The sequence below is a fragment of the Mirounga angustirostris genome, unplaced genomic scaffold, assembly GCF_029215605.1.
Source record: "Mirounga angustirostris isolate CCGP_5_RB_7025 unplaced genomic scaffold, mMirAng1.0.hap1 SCAF_1, whole genome shotgun sequence".
NCBI classification, from domain to species: Eukaryota; Metazoa; Chordata; class Mammalia; order Carnivora; family Phocidae; genus Mirounga; species Mirounga angustirostris.
In genome coordinates this window covers 105,195,446-105,219,569 of record NW_026991709.1, presented here as the reverse complement: position 1 = coordinate 105,219,569, position 24,124 = coordinate 105,195,446, and the positions used below count along the sequence as shown (strand labels likewise).

The window sequence follows — 24,124 nt, the reverse complement described above, 5'->3', positions numbered from 1 at the left end:
TTTCTCAAACATCTGGTTACATCTTTCCAAAGTAACGTTTCTGATAATCTCCCATTCTTTTGACTTGAAATCATTGAAAAATAAAATTTTTTTTTTTTTTGAAGCATTGAAGAATGACTGCACGGGACCAGAGAAATCACAACAGTTTATGTATGGATAATCTTTGACTACAGAGCAATCAGTACAGAGATCACCAGAGACATTTAAACTGCAAACCAGAAAAATCTGATTGTGACTCCCTGCCCTCACTCTATCTAAAGATGCTCTGAAATGGACATCTAGAAATCTTCTCAAGTGGCTACCCTCAGAATGGAGAAACTGATTTATAATTTGCTCCAATTATTAACCATTATTTTATTCTCTCTATAGAAATGACTTATTGAGGGACGCCTGGGTGGCTCAGTTGGTTAAGCAGCTGCCTTTGGCTCATGATCCCAGCGTCCTGGAATCGGGTCCCACACTGGGCTTCCTGCTCAGCAGGGACCTTGCTTCTCCCTCTGCCTGCCGCTCCTCCTGCTTGTGTTCTCTCTGACAAATAAGTCTTTTTTTTTTTTTTTTAAAGATTTTACTTAATACTTGATTACTTGAACCACAGGCCTAACTTAGGAAAACATACCTGTGAGACCATCTCCAGAAGTGAGTTTAACTGAACTGATTCCTTGTCAGGACTGAGACTGGCTTGACAAGATGGAACAATCTCCAGACTCCATTCCCTCTTCTGAAACTTTCCTGGAAGGTTCACATATTATCAGGACCCAGGCCTGGCCACCCAAAATGTGCCACGATGGCATATTAATTATTTTGAATATAGCCAGTGTAGGAAGAACTGTCTGACCTTCCTTTGTCTCCAGAAAGCATGAAATAAATCTCTCATGTGAAAGGTAGGTACCCTCCTGGGGCACCTGGGTGACTCGGTTAAGTGACTCTTGGTTTTGGCTTGGGTCATGATCTCAGGGTTGTGGGATTGAGCCTCAGTGCAGAGTTTGCTGGAGATTATCTTCCCCCACTGCCCCCCTCCACGGGCACATGTACATGCTGGCTAGCTCTTAAAAAAAAGTTACCCCTCCCTACACCATGAGGTAGAGAGACATTCTTATCAGAGACAAGGAATTCAGGGCCAGAGAAGCCTATATACACAAACCTTGTTACTTTTACTGATTTACTACCCCAGCCCAGATTCTGTTTAGAATTCCTTACTAATGTAAGTTTTCTTTATCCTCTAAATTCCTCACAGACTTAGGTTTCTTTGTCTAAAACATGAAAGCTGCATGCACTGGTCATTGCTTTGGGTCTCAATTTCATTTTTGAGCCTCTGTATGCACATCATACAACTTCCCCTCTCTCGTTCAATTGCTAGACAATCTAGAAAAACCTTGAAGAGTAAAAGTTTTCCTTTCCCAAATCAGTGGCCAAGGCTCCTAGGCCTATCCTAGCGGCCCCACCCTGACAAGACCGTCCAGATTCCTGCGGGCAGAGGCCGTGAATCCACTCTAAACAGCTGGGCATTCCGGACACCCTGTTCCAGATCTCTGGCTTCCCTGATCTCCATGGCCCATGGCTGTACAGTATGCACCCTGGCAGTTGGCTTTGGGCAGCCAAGGGCCCTCTAGGCCGGTGAAGCTCCGGCTGGCCCCCAGCCACCTGCATCACCGCCTGCAGAAGTGGGAGTCTACCCTGAAGAGATTCCTGAAGTGTCAGCTTTAAACTAGTGCTATTCGGCCCACGTTTGGACTGGCTGCCTGATGAGGTCCCTGGTGTCATCAGTAGTCCAGGACCCCAGCTGTATCTCATCGGAGGATACCTCTGCCAGTCAGATTGGCTCAACCCTAGCAACGTGACCCAGGTTCCTCCAATTCTGCCTTGGCAGGGAGTATGGGCCTCGGTGTAGGTTAGGGCTTGGAACTGGGCAAATGCCAGGTACCACCAACAGCCTGCTCCTGTGACCTGGGCTGGCCTGACATTGCCGAGTTCTGGATTCCTGGCTATCCTGACCTTGCTCCCCTGCACGAGGTGTCTATTTGGGTTTCTGTCTTTATAATTTTGTGAAAGTGGGGAGGTCTAGGTGGTTTATGTGGCCAAAAGGGCCTTGGAGATTTAGGTCTATATGGTCTATTTTGATGAGGTCTATTTATATTAGGTGTAGGCCTGTTTTGTCTCTATACATGCATGTTAAAGAAAAAGCTTTTATCTTGACTTAGTTCCTCAGCTGTTCTTATCAAGTCAATCAGTTCTCCACACTTGGCAGCTACAGCCTCTCCCCAACCACCTACATTTCTTTGGGTAAAGGGAGCCCACTGCCTCCAAATCACTGAGGTAGCCACTGAAACGTACACCCCATTGTACTTACCGGGGTAGGCTTCCTCGGTTTCTGTACCCGTCAGGCTCCCATGTGTCTCTTAACTGAAAGGTACCTCAGCCATTTCATTCAATTTAGCTCTGGTAAGGCAGGCCGGATCCCTCCTGCCCCGCCTTTAGAGGGAATATGATCATTGGAATAGGTTAAAGCTGGGAATTAGGCAGATGCCTTGTACCCACAAGACCCATTCCTGCGACCAGGTTTCTCTTGACACTTGCCCTGTAACAGGTCCACGGCGACTCTGACCACTGTGGCTGGCATATGCACTATATGCATCTCATCATCAGGCCTCCATAAGAAATATTTGGAAAAATACTTCGAAAGGCAGGAGGTCAATTGCAAACGTTCCTCACTAACTCTACCAAAATTGCCCAAGAGGTGGCTTAGGGGTACAATGGATTATAAATTTCCTGAGGATCCTTGGAGACCTATGGAAGACTTAGTCCAGACAAAACTTATAATTAAGGAAACTCCAGATGTTGGCCTGATCACCCAATGCAGTGAGTTATAGCCTGTATTTGAAAAAAGCAATAAAAATTTTTTTTCAGTGCACTTCTTAGAAGCACGAAGTAACATGCCAATAGACAGAAAAGTACTAGCACCAAAAGTAATCTCCAGAGAAGGAAGAATCCCAGGTCCTTTGTTCCTAAAAGCACCAATCCACACCTTAAGGACAATGAATACTTGGACCCTTTCACCCTGGTAACTAACTTACTAGAGGCTAGGCCCAGGAAAATAGGCAAAACGACAACAAATGATACTATGGAACCATTCAGAGTGACTGAGGGGAGAGATTGTAACAAGTAAGAAATGACAAAAACTAAAATGGAACTCCAACAAACGGATCTGGACCCAGAAATCCAGTGGCTATGAAAGAGGGTCCAAAGGAAGACAAAACCTGATCCTTACAGGAGCAGAGATTGTGCAACTTGCGCCAGTTACTACTGATGGTAAATTTAATCAAAACCTTCAAGCATTTGGAGAAAATACTATGAATTTATAAGGAATTTGGTTTGGCTGGGTAGCAGCCACCTAAAGATTAAGATGGCCTGGGGGCGCCTGGGTGGCTCAGTTAAGTGTCTGCCTTCGGCTTGGGTGATGATCTCAGGGTCCTGGGATCGAGCCCCGCATCGGGCTCCCTGCTCAACAGGGAGCCTGCTTCTCCCTCTCCCTCTGCCAATCCCACTGCTTGTGCCCTCCTACTCTCTCTGCCAAATAAATAAATCTAAAAAAAAAAAGATTAAGATGGCCTATATGTAAGATATTATTCCTTCAAACATCTCTTTGGAAAACAGCATGGGAAGCTAAGACAATAATGAAATAGGCCTTTGACTATGATTTATAATAGAGGACAGACACCCTCATTGCTCCAGAACAAATTTAAAAGTCATCCTAAAAGCTGAACCCCCACAGACAAGAAAGCATTATTTATAGTATTTGCAGGGACCAGAAACACTGGAGAATTGATTGACTTGATAAGAACAGCTGAGGAACTAAGTCAAGATAAAAGCTTTTTCTTTAACACGCATGTATAGAGACAAAACAGGCCTACACCTAATATAAATAGACCTCATCAAAATAGACCATATAGACCTAAATCTCCAAGGCCCTTTTGGCCACATAAACCACCTAGACCTCCCCACTTTCACAAAATTATAAAGACAGAAACCCAAATAGACACCCCAAAAACCCTAACAGTGGCAGAGAAATGGAAACCACCAATGTTTTAGAGTAAATAGACCTACCGAAAATAAACGCATAGACCCATTAACCCATTTACTGTCCATTCCAACCCCTTTATAAAACCTAATCCATTACTAGACAAGTCCCTGATAGCTGAAGTAGAGCACACCGCTGAGCCCTCCTGGCCCATACTGGAGACAGTGCTGCATAGTTTGTGCCGGCCATGTCAGTAGACACACCTTGGTAAATAAGAATATTACATACACTACCATGTTGCTAGATACAGGGTTCATAACATGATACAAGCCTAGCCCACTAATCTACAAAAAACTGAACAACAACAAAGCACTCAGGGAAGGGTTAGGAGGAAAATTAACCCCAGGGACATGGATATGGAGATTCCTAACAAGAGATGATAGACCACCCACTGAGGTTAAGTGCCTTATAGTTTCCCAGTACAGAAGACATTCCTGGCGTGGATGTAATAGAACATACTCAAAATCAGGAAAACCTTGAGGAACTCCTAGAGGAACAAATTAATGTGCCTACTATTTCATTACATAATAGCCCAAGCTGGACTGTTAAAAAGCCAGACAGGCCATATCATTTTACAGTAGATTAGAGGAATTGAAACACTCTCCCCAAAATGAGGGAGCACTCTGGGATATAGGCACTATCATAACCAATATCACCACTGGATCCAGACTTTATAACACAGTGAGAGACTTAGGTGACATGTTCTTTGCTATTCCAATTGATGAGGAGAGCCAACCCATGATTTCATTTCCATGGGAAGGCAGAGGAGATCAGTTTGCTGGGCTACCACAAGGTTACCTTAGCAGCCCAGTAGTGGCCCACAACCTTCCAACACAAGACATCCAGGCCTTTGATGAAAACACACACAAAACCCAGTATCTCCTATATATTGAGGACATCCTTATTTATGGTGATAACTGGGAAAAACAAGACTAGTAAAAAACAGACTAGTAAAGAGTTAACGGAATTCCTTACACTCCGAAAATGAAAAATGGACCCAGGTGAGATCCAAAGACCCCCGCTACAGTAAAAGTCCTAGACAAAATTTGGTTCTCTGAAGGCATAGAAATACCACACCCAGTCAGAAACAATATAGATTGCATATCAACTCCTACCACAAAAGCAGCAGCTCAAACTGATAGGACTGTTTGAATATTGGCCACAGCACATACCATCTATGGGGATAATATTAAGACACATTTATGAAATAAAGAGGAAGAGCAGGGAATTTAGATAGAGACTCAAGACGCAGCCTTTATTTGAAAAATGCTGTCAGAATGTTTAAACATGGGCACCAGCTAACGAGGACTCTAAACTAGAGTGCCTATACTCACGAGTCTGCAGCAGCATCACTGTGGCCTGAAACACCACAGAACCCCAAGTTTTACCTGACTGGGCTTTACACTATGGAGTTCCTATTGTCTGAGAACATACACCAACCAATTGAAAGGCTCACCCAGGCATTCTATGAGGCCTTATGAAACACAGAACCACTGATAGAAAATAAACCAATTATACTTTAACAACCCCTTCTGGAGTAGGTAAAGCAGACCCCTGACAAATAAATGAGAACTACTCATGAGCATAAGGTCCTAAGACAAAAATAGTACATATCTGAGTGGGGCATCCAGATGAAAGGTTGACCTCTGTATTAACTGAAAAATGTCTCCCCAATGCCAGTAGTGGGCTTGCTGGATTTCAAGGCATAAGGTTGAACAGTTGGGCAAGAGGGACCACCCTGATCCACATCAGTCAACGGATGTATGGTTTTAGATGGATCAGGCTCCCTGCTGTTATCCAGAGTATGCTGGCAGTCTGTGGCCTTGAGAACTAAGAATGGTCTATCAGAATCAGGCTGAAGGTAATCAGTACAATAGACTAAATTAGCAGCCATAAAACTGGTAACTGAACATTCTGTTAAGGAAAATCAGAATGAGGTATATAAATATTTTTGGACCCAGGGCCAGTAGGTAAATGAATAGCTCTTTGTTCAGGTCATGCCAGGAAAATGGGAAATAGGATATAAGAAGATATGGGGTAAGGACATATGGCAGGAAATAGCACTGGATGACATCTCTATAGTGATTATATAGGTCTCTGCACATCAGAAGGCCAACTTGGAAGCAATTTTAATAACCAGGTAGCCTATCTAAGCAAGAAGGACAACAAAACATAAAACATGGACTCCCAGATACACCCACGGAGAGGACCACTGCTTGGGCACGTGACCAAACAGGCCACGCAGGCATACATGGCACTGGAACACTGCTGGCAAAAAGACACACGAATAGAACTCCCAGATAGCTTCAATTTTAAATTAGGAAATGTGAGGAATATCAACATTTTGAAGCTTATTCATTCATTCATTCTTCATTACATTAATGAGTCATCTGGGTAAGGTCAAAGATAACAATCTTTCCAAATTACACAAACTAATTACATGGAACCCTGGCCTAAATCAGAGAATAAACCATATGCACGCACCACTGTAGGCACATAGGAATAGGATTACCCTATCTTTGCAGGAGAAATGATTAAAAAAATCCACCATCGAAGCCTTAGGAATCTGGATTTTTTTGCTCTGGTTTTCCAACCATCATAAAATCAGCTCAGGGCCCCCACTTCACAGGAAAGCTAATACAAGAATGGGCTAAGAAACAAGACATAATATGGAACTTCCTCTTACCCTGTAACCCAACTGCCTCTGCATCAGTTGAAAGGTATCATGGCTTGCTTAAGCAAAAGCTTAAGTTACTTACTAACAATCTAGAATATGAAAGCTTAGACTAAAACAATCTGAGAGGCAGATATAGAAGGGGTGGAAAAACTTCCAGTGAATTAATATTGCAGGCACCGACAGAGATGGGAATTAGTATTAACAGCACTCCAGAATCTCAGTTGAAAGTATTAACTGAAAAACATAAAAACATATATGGTACTGGGGACATACCACCTGCCATAATAACACCTACTGGGTGACCAAAAGAAAAGGCATACTACAGCAAAATAAAGACCACAATATGCCTCTATAAAAGTCTTAGCCATGTAGAACACCCTTCTATATTTTGTCAAAACTAGACTAATATTTAGCATAGTATAATGCAGAGCGATTATGCTTGCACCAAGATGGTCAATAATGACCATGACAACAATAGAATTCCTTAGATGGCAAGAACAACAAGGAAGAATTACAAATTTGTAGGACATTACGTTTTGCAGTCCTGACTCCACTATGCATCTTTAACCCTATAACTACTAAACAGGTCAGCGTACCATGCTGCCTGCAGGCCATCCTTTTTTGCCTATTGTTCATGAAGGGGTTCAGGACAGTCACCCCAGAATGTACCACTTTGGCATACATACTATTTTGTTCTGAAGGCACTTGAAATCATGTGGGCTCAAGAGAAACTTTTGTCCTTAACCACCCAGAAGAATCTAAATTGGTGGTCTTTGCTAGAATAAGGGTTAACAGAAGTAAATTTTATCTGAGCGCCCATCTGCATGGAAAGGCAAACATCTAATTACCAAACACCTGCTCTTCATATTGCCCTGTGAAGTGCATTCTTTTCCTCTGAAACCCCACACACCTGCCCCCTTCTCCTAAGTTCTGAATGACATATATACTTCATTTTGCCTAACTTTGGAATTTCCATGTCTATGTGGATTCCCATACATACGCAATTAGATTCTGTTTTCTCCTGTTAATCTCTCTCATGTCAATTTGATTCTTAGTCCAGCTAGAAGGACCTTTGAGGGGCCAGGAATTCTTGCTCCCTGACAGTCACTTTGTATATCATACTCAGTAAAGCTATGGATACTTCTCTGATATCTCCCAGCAATAGCAGTCATGCCACTGTTCCAAACTGGAACATTCTGCTCCAGATACACCTCAAGTCTGTGACATCCTCTTATTCCTCCATGGATCGCCATTTTGGTCACCTTATTGTGACTGAAGACTTAACTGCATTACCAGCATCACCAAGCTCAGCCTTTTCACCCCTCCCTTCACTATCAGCACCATCTACTTCCTGGGAAAACTTCAATCAATGGAGAAACCAAATACTAAGAAAAGCTGATGAGGCAGTGGTAACCTCCATTTCAATCTTCACAAGAATCAATGAGGATCCTGATCAACACTTCCTATTTGACGCTGACTTGGATCATAAAGATTGACATGAAATACTAATTGTCTCTTGGTAATACAACCCAGCATACAGGCCAAGTCTGGTTAGTACAGACTTACACTTTTCCCTTATCTTACTGAGTTGAGTGCAATATTGGATACATGGCAGAGACTGTGGAAATGACCCCAATTTAATTCCTGATTTCTTTGTGTGGCAGCAGTTTATTCTAAAAGAGTAGCAGCTGAATATCCCGAATGGGTTATTATATATTTAAATATGAATAGGCCAAAAAATGATCATTTACAACACTCTCAACTTACACTGTATAATCCATTGTCACGTATTAGAAAATTAACAATAGGTCCAAGGTCACCGTCTCCAGACTTTGAAAAAAGAGACAACTTGTAAGGTGTATAGAGGACACACAGGAAACTTAGCATATAACATATCATTATCCTTGGTGGTACACATTAGGCTTCTATCTCACACCGAAGATTTCTACTCCAAGAATATGGGAACCCACGTTAATAAGACCTCTCATGGTCATACTGGAACTGATATAATTGCCTACACCCTGAAATTTTATATTCAGGACTTTCAACCAGATACAGAGCCCCAAACTGTCCTCAGTTGTGTGCATCTTTGCTACTGTGCAGTTTACCACTATGCCAATAACAGCTTCACTAAAAAGAAAGAAACCCTTATAATTCCTTATCAGACTGGCAAGAAGTTTACCTGAGGAAAAACAGTAGCTGCTTTTTCTCACTTCCAAATTGATTAAATCACATTGTTTCAAAAATTTTGAAACCAGGGGCGCCTGGGTGGCTCAGTAGGTTAAGCGTCTGCCTTCGGCTCAGGTCATGATCCCAGGGTCCTGGGACCGAGCCCCACATCGGGCTCCGCATTAGGCTCCCTGCTCAGCAGGAAGCCTGCTTCTCCCTCTGCCTCTGCCTCTTCCCCCGCTCATGCTCTATATCTGTGTCTCAAATGAATAAATTAAAAATCTTTAAATAAAAAATTTTGAAGCCAATCTGAATTTAACACACTGGCAATGGCAGCTTTGTCACTGTTGGACACATAAGTGGATCAAATTAGCAATATATTAAAAAACAGAATTTCACACGGAAATACAGCAAAGGAAATTTGACATAAAGCAGAAAATGCTAAAACTAACATAATACTAAAAAAGACATAAAAGATATATATATATATGTTTAAAGATGATTTATTTGAGAGAAAGTAAGAGAGAGAGAGAACATGAGCCGGGGGAGGGAGAGAGGAAGAAGCAGGCTCTTCCTTTTCCTGGCCTGAGCCGCCCAGGCGCCCCAGAAGATGTTTCTCTGAATGTAGATTGTGAATTGTTGCCATTGAGGTTGGCTGATATGTGGAATATTCTTAGAACAGCTATAATCTTGGGGTAATAGTGGTCACCTGAGATAAGAGACAACCAGGCAGAAGTAAAGTAGATATCATACATTCTAGGGGCTGTGATTCAATGGGTGACTGTGAAAATAACAATATTGGCTCTTAGAGGCAGGTGACATAGGGGTACCACACTTTTGTGTCTTCTCAATATCAGAATGCCACAGAAACCCACCTTATGTTAGAAGGAAAAAATGTACTTAAGGATATGCTGGTGGAATGGATCCAAAATAACTTTATTAGTACAAGACCTCTGGACATACGTGTAGTACAAGTCCTGAGGACTACGGCCTTGACGCCTCCTCAACTAGTTACATGTAATATGGGAAAGTGGACCAGGATAGTATACTCTAAGCCCAAACTCACCCTAACCTATTGGGAGTCAAGGGAAAAATATGAACCCAACACAATGGGATGCGTAAAAACAGAACAGGTAATGAATGTGACAACAGAAGGAAAAAATATTATTTGAGGCCAAGATAAAGGGCCTATTAAAATAACTGGAGAAATACTTCACATTGAACCTCTTAAAATTAATAAATGTAAATCATGCTTTAGAAAACTTAAGTAAAGGAACATTGGGAAGATGGGACTAATAAAGTAAAAATAACTTCGCAAAATTGGAAAGAGAACAAAAGCATGCCTTCCCTAGATAATGACCGCCTTGAATTCTGATGTTACGCAGTCGGGCATGTGCCTGACGGGGCCATGCAAGTGCGTACTCCCTGGAGCTCGGTAAAAATGATCTTTCCTTGGAAATGTCATTGTTAAACTGCCTGGTTTAAGAAACTTATCTTTTGGTTGCTTGAAGATTGGATATGCTATCGTGGTAAAGAGTTCCTTGTTAGGCTTAGATTGGTCATAATTAGGAATATGGTTGCTTAAACTGTTCATTCAACTATGGTGTAAATGTGTCTGTGTCAAGGGAAAAATACTCCCCAAATATGTTTTTTTGTGATTAAGAATGTGACGTAGAGTCCCAGGGTGGGTGGATATTTTTGTGAACTTAGGTTTTTACAGGACATTAGGCCCTGAATATAAATAAGCATGTGAGTGATTTGAAATCACTGGATGGATTATTGTATATTGGCTTGATTTGATTTCAAATCCACTAGTTTATGACAAGAACTGAAAACAGTTGTTTTTAGAACAAAAGCGGTTTTGATAGAACAATGAAGAAAATTGTGTCAGGATGTCATCATCTCATCTGTTCCTACCCATAGGAACTTGGTACATCAGCTGAGGGACCCCATGGGGGGGAGGGCTTAACAATAAAAACATAGGAAGCAGCAACTATGGCAAGGGGACAGAAGACTGTAACTACTGAGTGTGAGGACTATCCAGAGCGTTCAGTCTGGGCAAGGCTACGCTTTGCTGATCTAAACAGGTCTCTGAAGACCTTGGGGCAATTAGGTCCTTTTGAGATAAGGGGACTCTTACTGACAGGAACAAAAGCCATGCGGAGGCGAGAAGATCATCTTGCTGGTCATCACCAGCGCCCTTGTTCTCTAGCAATGTGCTTTATCAACAGAGGCTCTTACCTTTGTACTGGTCGCTGGCATGTCCACTCTTGGCTGGTTAAGCTTTCTCTTCCAAGTGCCAGTGCCTCTAAAGGCACACCTCAGTTTATGTATTTATTTAAAAGATTTTGTTTATTAATGAGAGAGAGGCTGCAGAACACAGAGGGAGAAGCAAGCTCCCTGAGGAGCAGGGAGACCGATGGGGGACTCGATCCCAGGACCCCGAGATCATGACCTGAGCCGAAGGCAGATGCTTAACCGACTGAGCTACCCAGGCGCCCTACACCTCAATTTAAATTGGACTTTGCTCCTTTCATCTCACCTTGCCTGGAACAACAGTGTCATTAATCTAACACTGGGTTGGAGTAGGTTATGAATTTATCGGCTAACAGAAGACATTATACTGTGTGCTATTGGCTCGTGAAATTTACAGTGGACCTGTGTTAAATACACTGCGCAAAGACAAGATCAGTCCGTGAGCATTATTTGTCTCCCACCACAGAACAGCCTTCGGTGGGAGTATGTGCATTTGTGTGGTTAGGGCTCAGAACCCAGGCAGATGCAAGGTACCACCAACAGCCTGCTCCTGCGACCCAGCCTTGGCCGACAACACCCGGTCCTAGAATTCCGGCTCCCCTGACCTGGCTGCCCAGCAGGAGTGGTCTGCACGCCCTCGGCCATGCTTGGCAGCCGGGGCCCTCCTAGGCCCATGGAATCAAAGCCCAAACCCAACCACTGGCATCGCCTCAAGGGTGGAGGGAGCACCTCCCCCCTCACGTCCCAAATAGCTCTCAGGCATCCACTGAAATGGCCAAAAGTCAGTCGCCATTGTACTTACTGTTTGCTGGGATCCCAGGCTGCTGTAGCTGTCCAGGCTCCCAGGGGTCTCTTATTCAAGGTATGTCAGCCAGTTCATCCGGTTTAGCTCCGGTAAGGCAGGCCAGATTCCTCTTGCTCTGCCTTCAAGTGGAATAGGTGCATTTGTGGATTCCAGGTACCCCCAATAACCCCCTCCTGGGACCCAGCCTTGCCTGCCATTGTCCTGTTCCAGGTCCCTGGCCTCCCAAGCATGTGCAGTCCATACCCTGTCAGCCGGCCCTTGGCTGCGGTGCCCTACAGACCGTACCAGACCACCTACTTAGCCTCCAGGATGGAGAGCCCACCCACTGAGAGCTTTCTGAGGAGGCAGCCTTAAATTGGTGACCGTCAATCCGCATTTGGATGGAGTCTGAGCTTCTCCAGCAAACAAGGCTCTTTTGTCTCCAAGGAGTTTGTTATAGGAGAGGACCCTAGCCAGCCCTCCCGGTCCCACCCTGGCAAAGCAGTCCAGATTTCTCCAGTTCTGCTTTAGCAGGAACATGTGCAATTGTGCAGATTCAGGCTTAGAAATAGAAGGATGCCAGGTACATGCAATAGCGTACTCCTGTGAGCCGGCCTTGCATGACATTGCCCAGTTCTAGGTCCCCGGCTACCTGGACCTGTGCTGGCCTATGCATGTGCAGTAAACTCAGTGCTTGCCACCCTTGGGCTGCTCGGACACACCTGTCCTGTGGAGCTCCTGCTAGGCCCCAACTTTCTGAATGGCCTCAGGGTGGAGAGAGCCCTCCCTTCAAAAATATTTCTGAGGCAGCAGCTTTAAATTGGGGATAGTAAGTCCCCATTTGGACTATCTGATGAGGTCCAGAACATCTCCAGGAACCGAGGCGTCCAGGTATCTGTTATTAGAGAAAACCCCAGCCAGGATTCCCAGCTCTGCTCTGTCAAGGCAGTCCAGATTCTTCCAGCTACACCTTTGGGGGTATATGCACATTTTTTTAGGTAAGGGCTTGGAAGTAGGTAGAAACCTTGTATCTCCAACAGGCCCCTCCCATGAGCGGACCTCTCAAAACACGTGTCCGGTCCCAGGTCCCTGGCTAACCGGACCTGCAATGCCCAAGCATGTGCAGACCATGCCTGGTCAGGTGGCCTTGTGCAGCTGGGCCCTCCAGGGCTGTGGAACTCAGGCTACCCACAACCGCCTGCATAGATGTCAGGCTCAAAGTACTTTCAGATTGAGTGAAGACAGGCTGTGGCAGTTGGACAAATTTTTCTGGTTTGTTGTTTGAATGTCTCTGGTGATTTCTTGAGTGGCCCATAGAGTAACAGGCACAAACATTGTCTATATGAGTTACTGTGATTTCTCTGAAAGTTACATCAAGTCATCCATTTTCAGTTTGCCGGGCTTGAGGAAAAAGGTCAGTTTTAGTTCTCAATGATTCCAAGTCAAAATGATGGGGGAAATACTAGAAATATTAGTTTGGAGAGTTGTAGCCAGACGTTGGAGGAAATTAGAATTCAGAATCTAGTTTACAGGTAGAAAACAAAATCTCAAAGACAATCAATAGAACTAAAATCTAATAACCATGAAAATGTTACTGACACATAATTTTTCTCTGAAGTCATCCTCATTTTCTAAGTTAGCCAAATTAAGACTAATTTGTTTATAAAATAAGTTTACTTTTAATAAACTTGGCCTGATTCTTTACATAAGGACACCAAAAAGAGTGATGGATCCTACAGGCTCTTTTAAATTTTCTTTGCTAGAACTTTTCATTAGGAATCTGCAGATTGAACTTTAACGGCCTCTTAAGGCAAAGAGGCCAAGTGTTTGCCCATCAGACTTCACTTGCAATACCCACAGATTAGTGTTACTTCCTCTTTTCTCAAGGCCCCCAAAATATCCTAGGTTCTTGCACCTTTCAGGAAGTGACCTTAATGTACCTGGTAAGGCTGCTGGTTACCTGGTAAGCAAGGCATCAGGCTGATACTTCCGAGGCCCTTTATTGGTTCCATAAAGCCAACCTCAGTTCCTTAAACTTATACAAATAAATATAGTGCCATAAAAATATAAAAATACTCACAGTTTCCAAATTCTGAAGGGATTAGGTAAGGAGAAGTGTTTGAATTCTGCTTGCAAAAGTGTAAATCAGCTTAAGAGAAAGTTTCTTTAAATCTGGAAAAACATTAAAAACTTCAGCAACGTTTCAAACCAAAAGTCATATAACTTATAGTCCCCCTCAGTTTATTCAGTCCCATGTAATTAATTTTTGTTTGGCTTGAATGCAGTGTTTTAATTAATTCTGGAATTTTTTTTTTTTTTTTACCAGTTCAGTTTTATTATCTTAAGGTTATCAGAAGTTTGTATCCTAGAGATTTTTTATAAATCAATAAATCTTGAAAATGCAGCATTTTTGCAAGAACACTTTTGTAAAAGCTTTTGAGTAAAAGTATAGCTATCTGTAAATAACAGGCCTTAAAAAGGACAATGATTAAATATCTGATTACGAGTTAATTATACCACAATTGAAAAGAAAATTTGGCTATCTGTGACATACACTTCAAGATAAGTAACATTACAAGTGATAACATACCAGGATGTATTAGATTTTTAGGAATTTTATACTATTTCTACACTTGCTTTAACAACATACATCTACACAAATGTAATCAAAGCAGGTTTACCATTATTTATTTGACAATGTTTCCCATGTAATTTAATACACCAAAGAAGTCTAATTAGTTTCATCTCTCTTTTTTGAGGAGGACAAATTTTTCTAAATGTATCATGGACCCTCCAAAAAACTTCAAAGTTAGTTTGTGGTCAATAGACTTCATTTTAGAATATGATTTGGGAAAGTTTGGCAAAACATATCAAAAGGTGTGGGAGAGTGGGGGGACAATTGCAAAGTAGGAAGATCCTGAGCTCACCTTGCGTCACGCACACACTGAGGCATCTATTACAACGAACTCCGAAAATGACCCAAACACTGGCAGAAAAGATCTTCCACAGCTAGTCATAAAGAGAGGACCACATCAAAAGGGGTAAGAGGGGTAGAGACGTGGTCAGGAACCAAACCCCAGCAGGACCAACCACAAATGGGAGAGACCGCCTAAGCACAGAGGAGTGAGGGTATCAGAGGCCACATTGGGCATCCCCACCCCCTGGGGACCTCCTGGGAAGATGACTCCCCATAATTTCTGGCTTTGAAAATCTATGGGGCTAATTCCAGGAGCTTTAAAAATCAGTGGTGCTTAATTCTGGGAGAGCCGGAGGAGGACAGGAAATCCAGTCCCTGCCCTTAAAGAACCAGGACAATAAATAACTTGGCCTGAGACAGCAACAAAGTAGCAGTTTGAAAAGTGCCTGGGGTATATATGAAGGAGATTCATTTATTCATCTCAGAACATGTGCCGCGGAGGGGCAGGATCTGTAGTAGATTTCTCTGGGAACAAAGGTGTGGGTGGGTGCCATTTTTCTTGCCCTCCTTCAGCCTCGAGAGCTGGGCACCTGCAGGAGCCAGTTCTAACATCCTGCATCTACCCTGCTAGCACTGCATGCCCCACCTCAGCATTCCCCTGCAGATCTGCCCCACCCAATCCAGGGGCTTTGGTAGACACCCCTCCAAAGTGGCTCCTGCCCTACCACACCTGGCAGGCAACACTGGCTGGGGCCAGCGACCCTCTAAAGGGACTCCTGCCCTGGGACAAAGGGGAGATAACCACACCTACCCTTACACCCACAGTTCCCACAGCTTAGCTGGCCTCACAGGGAGCAAGTCATCACTGCCAAGACCAGGAGACATAGCTGATCTACCTAATACATAAAAACAAACACAGAGAGAAAATGAGGAAACAAAGATCTCCCAAAAGAAAGAACAAAACAGTACTACAGAAAAAGAGCAAAATGAAATGGAGACAAGCAATATGCTTGATAAAGAGATTAAAGTCATGGTCATAAAGATACTCCCTGGACTTGAGAAGAATGAATGAACTCAGTGAGAATGTCAATTAAGAGATAAAAAATATATTTAAAAAATAGAGTTAGAGCTGAAGAATAACTGAAAAATATAAATAAAATAAAAATTAAAAAATCAAACAGTTTAGATTATAAAGAATGGATCATTAATCTGGAAGACAGGGTAATGGAAAACAAGCTGAACAGTAAAAAGAAAAATAATAAATGAGAACAGGCTTAGGGACCTTTGCTATATCATCAAGCCTAATAACATTCATGTTATAGGGATCCTAGAAGGAAGAGAATGAGAGAAGTGGGCAGAAAACTTATTTGAAGAAATAATAATGAAAAACTTTCCTAATCTGGGGAAGAAAACAAATATCCAGCTCCAGGAAGCAGGAAAAAAAAAAAAAAAAAAAAAGATAAACCCAAGGAAGTCCACACCAAGACACATAATAACTAAAATGGTAAAAATTACTGATGAGGAGAGAATCTTAAAAGCAGCAAGAGAAAAGCAAACAGTAACATACAAGTGAAATCTCATAAGGTGATTTTTCAGCAGAATCTTTGCAGGCCTGAAGGGAGGGGCAGGATATGTTCAAAGTGCTGGAAGGAAGAAACCTACAACCAAGAATACTCTATCCAGCAAGCGTATCATTCAGAATTAAAGGAGAGATTAAAAGTTTTCCAGACAAACAAAAGTTAAAGGAGTTCATCACCACTATACCAGCCTTATAAGAAATGTTAAGGGGAGGGCGCCTGGGTGGCTCAGTTGGTTAAGCGACTGCCTTCGGCTCAGGTCATGATCCTGGAGTCCCGGGATCGAGTCCCGCATCGGGCTCCCTGCTTGGCAGGGAGTCTGCATCTCCCTCTGACCCTCCTCCCTCTCATGCTCTCTGTCTCTCATTCTCTCTGTCTCAAATAAATAAATAAAATCTTTAAAAAAAAAAAAAAAGAAAAAAAAGAAATGTTAAGGGGAATTCTTTAAGTAGAGAGAACAGGCCATATGAAAGAAAAAAAATTTCACTTGCCATTTGCAACAACTTGAATGCTCCTGGAAGGTATAATGCTACGTGAAAGAAGTCAGACAAAGAAAGACTAATACCATATGATTTCACTAATATGTGGAACCTTAAAAAAATAAAAGAAACAAATGAACAAACAAAATCAAATCCATAAAACCAAAGAAAGTGGTAGAGGCCAGAGGGGAGGGGGGTGAGAGGATGGGCAAAATGAAGGGAGTGGGAGGTACGGGCTTCCAGTTGTGGAATAAACAGGTCACAGACATAAAAGGTACAACATGGAGCCTGAAGTCAATGGTACCGTAATAGTGATGGGTGGTGACAGATGGTAGCTACAACTGTGGTGAGCATCATATAACATATGGTTACTGATCACTCTGTTGTGCCCCTGAAACTCATACAATATTGTATGTCAAGTATATTTCAATAATAAAAATTTATTAAAAGGTTTGAAAATATGTTTAAATAGCATCACAGACCAGTATGGAACAATAGTTATGTTTCCAAAGTGACAATAAAATATTTCAAAGGCAAAAACAGAAGGTGTATAGTTGTGAGCAAAACTTAGCTTGTGGTATTAAGAAGACTCAGCATTCCTTGAAAATCACAGATCTGATAAAGATATCATACAGCAAAGTATTTTGATAAAACATAACATCCTTATTTTCTAGGCAGATAACTTTAAAAGGTAAAAAAAACAAAAACAAAAAACACAAAACCTTTTATAATCTCTTATCTAAAGCAGACCAATTGTTCAAGAAAACTTCATCCTTTTAACAAAGAGAAACCCAAACTTTAGTTTTGCACCAGTGTACTTTTGACATTAAAACTCATTTACTTAAATTTATTTCAATCTTATTCAGTTCTTATCACACATAAAATTCCTTTTTTAAGATTCATTTTTTATAAACCTTTTACAACTTCATTTTTTACATTCAGATTTTGTCTTATATTTTCCTTTTCAGTCTTCTTTAGGACAGAATTCCTTTCCTTTCCTTCAACAAAAAAGCATTTCTCTTCCTCATACTTTCTTTTACCAAAAGCATACATCCTGCTTTTCCTGCATATGGACATGGTTCCCTTATTATATCTAGTAACTTTAACTACATATATTACTTACTATTCTTAACTCTTAGAAACCTTAATTCCTAGTGAAAATCAAGTGGCAAGCAATTGTGAACCATTATACCATTTTTTTTAATTTGGCAAATTTATGAATACATTTTATAATTTCTAGAAACACATACTTCTTCATAGTACAATCACTCAGTAAAGCACAAAATATGTTACTAATAGGGAAGCCAAAAGTGGATAAACTATGTTTAGTAATTAATGTTTCATTATGTTATTTGGAAATGATCTGGATACTCAATGAATTCAACTTAAAATTTTGCTAAATTAAATGAGTTAAGATTTCAGATTACCAAAAAGTTTTGCAAGTCTTTTTTTTTTTAAGATACCATTAAATATCATTGTTGCTAAAAAGTTTATAAACTCTTATTCCACTTATCTATATAATTTGCTCCCAGGAATTATGTTTAGATTACCCAAGAAAACTTCAGGAGATATTAAACAAAATCAGTTATCATTCTAAGTTCTTTTGCTGACAAATTTTGTAACTGGGATAATAACTTATTTGATTAGTAAACTCAGGTAGGATCAAAGTCTTATATTTAATGCAGAAAACTCTAAAGACATGGCTATTCTAATTAAACCAATAACCCTACATTACCTTTAATACTAAATATTTTCTCAGGTCACATGAAGTTGAAATTCATTTGGATTATTTCTGTTCTATTTTTGAGAGTTTTTATGAATACTAAAGTTATACAAGCGGTTTTTTTTTTGTTTTTTTTTTTAAGATTTTGTTTATTTATGAAAGAGAGAGAGAGCACAAGCAGGGGGAGCAGCAGAGGGAGAGGGAGAAGCAGGCTCTCCACTGAGCAGGGAGCCTGTTGTGGGGCTCGACCGCAGGACCCTGGGATCATGACCTGAGCTGAAGGCAGATGCTTAACCAACTGAGCCACTCAGGCGCCCCTGTGTTTAACTTTCTTTAAGCCAATTAAATAGAGCTCTTTTGCAAGTTACTTTTGGTAATATTATCTGGAGGTAGAAAAAAAAACATATCTATAATGTACATACATACACATAAAGCCAAGATCTTATACCTTCTGCTTAAAACAATATAAAATTCACTACTTTCTATATACTAATTGGAATAAATTAAGTTTATTCACTCAGATGGCTAATGTCTTTCACTATTTGTGGAGAAAACTTTTTTTTTTTTTTTTAAGATTTTATTTATTTATTTGAGACAGAGAGAATGAGAGACAGAGAGCATGAGAGGGAGGAGGGTCAGAGGGAGAAGCAGACTCCCCGCCGAGCAGGGAGCCCGATGCGGGACTCGATCCCGGGACTCCAGGATCATGACCTGAGCCGAAGGCAGTCGCTTAACCAACTGAGCCACCCAGGCGCCCCTGTGGAGAAAACTTTTAAGATTTGTATTGCCCCTTGCAATAAATTTAAGGAAGCTGTGCTAGAGTTTGGTCACAAAAGCCCTTTTAACAGTTTGTATTTTATTTTTATTTTATATTTTAAATATTTTATTTATTTGAGATAGAGTGAGAGAGAGCACAAGCAGGGGGAATGGCAGGCAGAGAAAGAGGGAGAAGCAGGCTCCCCGCTGAGCACAGAGCCCGATATGGGGCTCCATCCCAGGACCCTGAGATCATGACCTGAGCCGAAGGTAGACACTTAACTGACTGAGCCACTCAGGTGCCCCAGCAGTTTATATTTTAAAAAGGCCTTTTTCCTTTTATTTTTTTTATTCAGTCTCAGGTAACTGTACATGGTGTTACATTTCAAAGACACAATAAAATTTATAATTTAAAAGGACAGAGAAAGAATGCAAAGTTTTTTCCCTAAGAATTTTGGGGCAATTGCAAGTTACCTTTACATAATTTTGTTCCAAAATTATGATCTTTTATAATACCTACAAGCATTTGAGTGGTCCTGGATAGCTCAATCAGTTGATGGTGGACTCTTGGTTTTGGCTCAGGTCATGATCTCTGGATTGAGCCCGGCCTCAGGCTCCATGCTCAGCGGGAAGTCCGCTTGAGATTTTCTCCCTCTGCCCCTCCCACATGCCCTCCCCCCCCCCCCCCAATCTCTCTTTCTCTAAAATAAATAAATCTTAAAAAAATATATACCTACAAGCATTTGAGAAGACAAGGCACACTTTGGGGATTGGTAAAATAGGTGGGCTTTGACTTGTTTCCACAGTTGCGTTTCTGGTTTTGTAGAGATTTGCAAGATAAAGGCGGCTATTTTTAATTCCCACAAAGAACTGCATTACAACCTAAGTATCAAGGGACTGACCCACCTTTTTAAACTTGCTTCTTTATATCAGGGAGATTTTTAACTAAAATGGGAATCAAAATATTTATGCCTTTGTAAAGTCTGTACAAAGCATTTTAACAAAAGCCTTCTGAGTACACATACCAACCATGGTTTCTATTAGCCCCTGAACATTGACCTTCCGCTGATCCTTTACAAGAGGGCCTAGGAGACATTTTGGCCATCAGTTTTCTCTGTGAAGAAGGGTATGGTGAATGGCGACTAATCTTTCTAGTTCTTCTCTAAATTTGGTAGGAACTTCTGAAAATGGAGGTAAAGGAGCTTTATAATTTAAAATATCTGCTGCTGTCCAGGGGACACAAATTGTGTATGTGTGTCTGTCTGTCTGGTGGTGTGGGGAGTGGGCGTGTCCTAGGATACACCTACAAAAGACACTGCACAGAAATGCCTGAAGCTGGCAGCCTGATGACAGAGCCCTGGAAAGTAGGAGCAAAGCAAGTTTTACTGCCAGTCTTTGGCGATTTTTAAAAAGTTCATTTCCCGCCTTTCAGCATTTATATAAATAACCTGTGTGAATATTTTTTTTTTTTAAAGATTTTATTTATTTATTTGACAGAGAGCACAAGTAGGCAGAGAGGCAGGCAGAGGGAGAGGGAGAAGCAGACTCCCCGCTGAGCAGGGAGCCCGACGCGGGGCTCGATCCCAGGACCCTGGGATCATGACCTGAGCCGAAGGCAGACGCTCAACCGACTGAGCCACCCAGGCGCCCCAACCTGTGTGAATATTAATAAAGGGAAACCTCACCAGAATGGAGTTACGAGATTTGGAAAGGAGAGCTCTCACATCCTACCACTCCTGGATGTCAGTTGCAGACCCAACAGGAAAAGACTAGACCTTGCTCAGGGATAGGACTTTACATTCCAAGCAGGAGGAAGGAAGGCTTTCTCCTCCCCCAAGCAACAGCCCAGCCAATAAGAGACCGTCACAACTCAGCCGATGAAAAGCCATTAATTATACTTCCAGCACCAAGTTTACTCCAATGGACTTTTTGTTTTCAACAGCCATCCCAATTCCCCACTTTGCTCTATAAAAGGTCATTTTTCTCCTTTGTTCCAAGGACTTGCCTTATGCTTGCCCCAGGTTGGAAGTTTTTGCTACTTCCAAAAAAACCATCTTTTGATGCTAAAATAACTGGCAATTTAATTTTTATTAAAAAAAAAATTATTTTTTTTTGCAATTTATTTTTAAGTTTAACACTTGTATACTTTACACCTTGAGATTAAAACACAGTGCTCTCTGTAATCTTGTTGGGAAAGGGAAATTAAAATAGGCAAATGGGGCCAGATTCTGAGAAGGGGAATTTACATTCCATGTGGACATTCATTTTTGTCTTAAATCTAATTTTTTTTTCATTAAAATATAATTAATTTAAAGCCTCCATTATCTGGCAATGATGAGTAGGATATTAATCTCAACAGTGACTCAACCAATAATTGTTTTTGTGGAAAGACACAGAGGCAACCTTCCAGGCTCAGACCATGGACACAAGAGGCATGCCTGTAGAAGGAATAAATGATGCATCCCCCATGACCTAAAATTTTACTCCCCAAAATAGTCTAAGACAGCAAAGGCCTCCATTGCTCAGGCAGTAAAGATGGTGTAGAGAAAACGGTAGCCTCAAGTCTCTCACAAAAATGTGAGACACCTGTCAAAAATCAGTGACATGGGACAGGCACTAATGTAATGAAACTTTTCCAGAACTAACAAAGGTTAAGATGACAAATGTCCTTTTTGGGCTGGGACCTCTTAGAACACACTCCCTTGTGAGCTGGCACGGGCAGACAATCAGAGTACTGCTTGTAAGTGTGAGTCTCAGAACCCCACTCGACTTGACGGGCCACCAAGGTGCACCCCAAAGTATATCCTTAGAGTGGTGGAGACCAGAGAGAATATTCTCACTAGTCACAAAGCTAAGCTCTTAGGACATAATAAAGACAAAAGGAAAAACTGTGACCATCTCTGGGTGGAAATGGACCTCTCAAGCCACAGGAGCTCTACCAACATCACCAGAGTCCTTAAAGCCAAGGAACTAGTTCCACAAATATTTTCTCCTACTAACCTAAATTGAGCCCGTGCAGGCAGAGATCCAGTAGGTGATGTGGTGGTGAGGCTTCTTCCCTTCTGTCAGCTTTCGTCGGATGTCCCACCATCTCTCAGCTGCAGCAGTCCGGCCAGTTAGCGTTTATCCTGCCGACTCTCAACAGCTGTTGAGGAGGAAAAATTACGCTCTGCCCTTCCAGATTCTCCCAGGTGATCTAAGAAGTAAATTGACAAGACACATGGGGCGCCTGGGTGGCTCAGTTGCCTAAGCGTCTACCTTTGGCTCAGGTCATGATCCTGGGGTCCTGGGATCGAGCCCCGCATCAGGCTCCCTGCTCAGTAGAGAGTCTGCTTCTCCCTCTCCGTATGCTGCTCCCCCTGCTTGTACTCTGTCAAATAATCTAAAAAAAAAAAAAAAAAAAAAAAAAATTAAATCAGCAAGACACAGATTAACAGGAGATAAAGTTTAATTCCGTGCACAGAGAGGCCTGATATTAACACTGAGATCCAAGGAAACCACCAAGGCGGGCAGCTTCGAGGCTTTTTTTAGACACAGAAATGATATATCTGTGATGAGTTGACAGTACAAAGAAAACTTATATTTGCAAGCTTCAATTTTCAAGAAATTCTAACAGAATTTGAGCTGGGGTAGTAAAATTTGTAAAAGTAGCAAGGCTTGTTTACACAGCTTTCTTAGCTCTGAATTCCAGATCTCTGGTGATACTGAGGTCTCTTTACCACCTGGTAAAGGGAAGGTACATTTTACATGGGAGATTTATTTTTTGCTTTGTGGAGACAAAGGGAGGTCAGGGTATAGGGTATTATTCTTGCACTGGCCATTTTATAAGGAACTTTAACTCAAAATAACCAATCTGCTGAGGTGGCATGTTTTGTGGTGGCCTGCCCTTGACCCCACGTGTGCATCTGTGAAGATTAGGGCTTGGACTGAGGCAGATGCCTTGAACCTCCAGTAGCCCACACCCATGACCCAGGCTCTCCTGACTCTTGCCAAGTTCCAGATTCCCAGCTCCCCTGAACTGGGCTGTCAAGGCACCTGGAGTTGGAAGCCCTTCAGCCAGCCTCAAGAAGCCAGGGCCCAGCAGGCCAGGGTAGCTGGGTCTTGACCCCAAATACCTGCACAGGTTCAGTGTGGAAGGTGCTGCCCCCAAACATCACCCTGGGGCAGTAGCTGCAAATTAGAGACAGTCCCCTACCATTTGGACTTGCTACCTGTGGGGTTCCAGAACTTTTCCAGAAGACAGGGCTCCCAGGAGTCTCTTCTTAGAGGATACCCTGGCAATGCCTGGCCAGCCCTCCCAAGGTAGTCCAGTCACCTGGAGCTCTGCCTTCAAAGGGGTTATTGCCCATTAAGTAGGCTAGGGCTTGTGGGTCCTCATACACCTTTTCCCTGTGAAAATGAGTAAAGGAAACCTCATTTAAAATGGAATCAGGAAGCCCTGAAAGGGGGGCGCTCTCATGTACATACCACTCCTTGCAGCCTGCATAACCAGCAGAAGGGAGAGAACTCTTATCTTGACAAGGTAAGACATCTTCACAGGAATTTTATCTCCTGCTTTTAAGAAAAAGAAGGAAGATTCCATTCAGCCCCAGCAATAAGAACTAACCATTGCTTGCAGCCAGTGAGAAATTGCCACACCCTCAAGTTCTTATTCTTCTTCAATGAACTTTTGTTCAAAATAACCCTCCCCACTTTTCTCCTAAAACCTAAT

The 24,124-nt window shown here is 42.0% G+C and overlaps 2 long non-coding RNA genes across 7 annotated transcripts in view; one reads left to right on the top strand and one right to left on the bottom strand.

Annotated features, from left to right (window-relative positions):
• The window catches only part of LOC123841533 (uncharacterized), a 137,376-nt gene that overhangs the window by 50,215 nt on the left and 63,037 nt on the right, over positions 1-24,124 (top strand). For 3 of the 5 annotated variants that reach the window (XR_010409928.1, XR_010409927.1, XR_010409925.1), the window contains one exon: positions 105-362. This is a non-coding gene — a long non-coding RNA (uncharacterized LOC123841533). Of the gene's footprint in view, positions 1-104; positions 882-1,406; positions 11,608-24,124 lie in introns of those variants that run through there. The other 2 variants (XR_010409932.1, XR_010409929.1) reach the window with 2 other exon arrangements.
• The window catches only part of LOC129045446 (uncharacterized), a 29,404-nt gene that overhangs the window by 4,692 nt on the left and 588 nt on the right, over positions 1-24,124 (bottom strand). Inside the window, exons 2-7 of one of the 2 annotated variants that reach the window (XR_010409935.1) lie at positions 23,881-23,964; positions 22,672-22,795; positions 22,414-22,558; positions 15,690-15,774; positions 14,889-14,970; positions 14,042-14,133 (exon numbers count right to left, since the gene is read on the bottom strand). This is a non-coding gene — a long non-coding RNA (uncharacterized LOC129045446). Of the gene's footprint in view, positions 1-11,747; positions 14,134-14,888; positions 14,971-15,689; positions 15,775-22,413; positions 22,559-22,671; positions 22,796-23,880; positions 23,965-24,124 lie in introns of those variants that run through there. The other variant, XR_010409936.1, reaches the window with a different exon arrangement.